This window comes from Cydia amplana, chromosome 9 (assembly GCF_948474715.1).
Source record: "Cydia amplana chromosome 9, ilCydAmpl1.1, whole genome shotgun sequence".
NCBI lineage: Eukaryota > Metazoa > Arthropoda > Insecta > Lepidoptera > Tortricidae > Cydia > Cydia amplana.
This window is the reverse complement of record NC_086077.1, coordinates 4,697,637-4,701,274: the sequence shown is the minus strand read 5'-3', so window position 1 is coordinate 4,701,274 and position 3,638 is coordinate 4,697,637.

Genomic DNA, 3,638 nt, shown 5'->3' with positions numbered 1-3,638 from the left:
TCACTTTAGTATTTGAAGTGTCAAATCGAGAACCTAAAACAAATAAGGCAATCGAATTGAATTTCATAATAAGGTAAACGTACTGGTGCTCGACGCGGTTCCAGTACATGTCATCTTGCAACTTAAGTCATTGTCAATAGAGGTGACAGCAGGGTGCCATCTATTGGGCATTAGCATGTCGAGCACTAGTACATTTACCTTACACGATTACAGATTATTGCACAAAAAATAAAGGTATAATCCTTGGCCCACAGGAGCACAAATACACCGTGGAAATAGAGTTAGACCAAGCTAAGTTGACAGCGATTTTGATAGCACAGACTGTGCAAGTGTTTAAACGTCGTAATTTTATAGACGTTTGACGTGAAATAACACTTGCACAGTCTGTTCTATCAAAATCACTACCAACTTAGCTTGGTCTAACTCTACAACAGTACTGCATAATTAATTTAAAACAATCTAAAAGTTAGTGTCTGTAGTTTCACAAAGACTTCGACTTGCTATACTTAAACATGCATAACTTGATGACAGATAACTCAGTTACATAATTATATTATCAGAGTCATATAGAAGAAAAGTTGAATGTAGATAAGTTTTTGGCAAATATTTCATTATCGGTACAAGCTTTTATCGCTGACTGTAAACTACCGTAAAATGGGGTGAGTAGGTTTCGCGGAGAGAGGTGGGTTATGAATGGGGAGAGAAGGTTTAAAAGGGGGGTGAGATGGTTTTTTAAGGCTACTGCCACAAAAACAATGCATTCTAATTTAAATTGGAGCTATAGTAATACTCATAATAAAAAAAAATCGATCCAACAATCTTCCAAAATCACCTTTGTATGAAAACCCAACTCACCCCAAATACGAGGGACTACGAGGTGAGGTGGGTTTTCCTGTTTATCGTCAAAGTTATGAAATGGAACTACCCAAAATAAAATAAAAACCAAAATACAAACAAACTTCCGGAACACTTATTATATACACCATTCAGTTTGCATATGTAAAAATAAAATGTTATCGAGGTTTGAATGTCAGTTTTGCACCTACTCACCCTGTAGTATTCGGGATTAAGGAATCTAAGTAAAACCAGGAAGATAGCTAGACAATGACTGCTTTATTTTTATTCTCAACCTACCGCACATTCCTCAGCTATCCACATCTATAATTATGATGATATACCTATGTATATATACAACATCTTCCCCCTTATGAATAAACATGCATATTTTCATATTAGGTATATCAATCAAGCTTAAAACACAGTTAACCTAGCCAAGCAAAATCAAACTAGAACCTTATCTTATTAAATACATAACAAGACCATATATATATTTATATATTTTTATTTTAATATCTAAGATTATATATTTATTTAACTATCACTATAGCAACACTACTTTTATCTTATAATATTACTTCTACACCTTTTTCTTATTAAGGTTACAAAAAGAAACATTAACATGCAGCGATACTTGCACTAGGCCATTGTAAACCCTATTACATTGCATTAAGGTTCATCACAAGCTTATTTACTGTAATTAGTATATGAATACAATGCAGTTGAGATCGTTTACTTTTGCTTTGTACATTATTTATTTACGAGTAACCTATAACAATATCTTATTACTATTTATGATATCCTTATATACTAGTTGACATTTTAAACTTGATAAGTAAGTAAGTTAGGTATAGACAATATTTTTAGATATGTATTAGGTAATACCTAAGTGTTTTTTTTTATATATATACCTATACTTATACCATACCTATCTACTTCAGTTTTATAACTAAAACCTATCCGGCGTGCGTATTCGCCGGCCTGAACGAGTGTAGCGGAAAGCGGAATCTTGATCAGCTGTGGCCTGGGGCCCACGGGGACTCTGTGGTCCCGGTGTTTGACCTCCGCCACACTCCTCCAAGTCATCGTAATAGTATTTTGGAATATTTGCCTCTGAACTGCCACTATTGCCAGGAGTGTCAGTAGGCGGCGCCGGCGCCGCCGGTATGATCTGCTGCCTGTTGCGGCGGTATCGGCGGCCGTCCGGCGTGCGCACCCAGTAGGAGCGCGGCTCGGCGGCGGCGCGCTCCACCTGCGCGCGCACCCAGCGCCCTCTGCCGTTTATCTCGGTCGGGTCTCGAATACGCACCTGCTCATTATCTTTTAATGGTTTTAATGACCTAGTTCCTCTATTGTAATATTGCTTCGCTTTGTCATTCTTAATATCGCGTCTGATTGATATTTCTTTTCCCACTGGAGTCTTAGGGTTCAATAGGCTACTTTTTACCGGTAACTTTGTATTTAATCTCCTACCAAACAATAACTGAGCAGGTGAGTATTTTTCACCCGATATTGGTGTGTTGCGAAAATTCAATAGTGCCACGTAAAAATCAGTTTTAGTTTCTTGTGATTTTATGATCATATTCTTGACCGTTTGCACATTACGCTCCGCAAGACCGTTCGAGCGAGGATAATGCGGTGAACTAGTAACCTGTTCGAAATCCCAATCCCTAGCGAACTCTCTAAACTCCTGCGACACAAATTGACAACCGTTATCTGATACCAATCTTTGCGGTATCCCGTGACGTGCAAACATAGGCTTCAAAATACCTATCACTGTCGCGCTTCTCTAATCCACTATAGTGGCCACCTCCACGTACTTGGAGTAATAGTCGACCACGAGTAAATAATGTTTGTCCTTTACCTGAAAAATATCAGCTGCGAGCACCTGCCAAGGCCTATCGGGGTCGGCGTGTGGCGCGAGCGGCTCGCGCGGCGGCGAGGCACGCCGCTGCGCGCACGTCTCGCACTCGCGCACCGCGCGCTCCACGGCGGCCGCCATGCCCGGCCACCACATCACGTCGCGCGCTCGTCTCTTGCACTTTTCGATGCCGAGATGACCTTCATGTACCTTCTTGATCATTTCGGCCCGTAAACCACTAGGGATAATCACCAAGTCGTTCCGAAACACTACGTCCTCCACGACATGGATCTCATCTCTGACCTCCCAGTAAGACTTAGCTTTTTCAGTTACAATACTTTTGGTATGCGGCCATCCCTTTCTGTAATACCCCATTACTTCGCATAAACTCTGGTCTATTCTCGTTGCCTCTCGTATTGCCTGCATTTTAGTGCTACTAAATGGTAGGTTACTCACCAGAGTATTTACGTGTAAATTTACCTCCTCTTGTACTCGGTGATCGCTCCTACCGCCTAAATCCGTGGTCGCCCTTGACAACGTGTCAGCCACGTACATCAGTCGCCCTGGTACATAACAAATGCTTAAACAATATATTTGCAGTTTTAATAACATACGTTGTAGTCTTATCGGTGTCTCGTTCAGCGGCTTTTTGAAAATAGCCTCCAATGGCTTATGATCCGTTTCTACCGTTACCTGAGAGTGCCCATAGATAAATTGGTGAAACTCACTGCAGCCAAACAGGATAGCGAGGAGCTCCTTCTCTATTTGAGCCCATCTCGACTCGGTGGGAGTGAGCGTGCGCGCGGCGTAGGCCACGGGCCGCCCGCCCTGCAGCAGCACAGCGCCCAGCCCGCGCGAGCTCGAGTCCACCGACACCGTCACCGGCTCGTTGGGCGAGTAGTACCTAAGTGTCGGCGTCTGTGCTAATTGACGCTTAAGA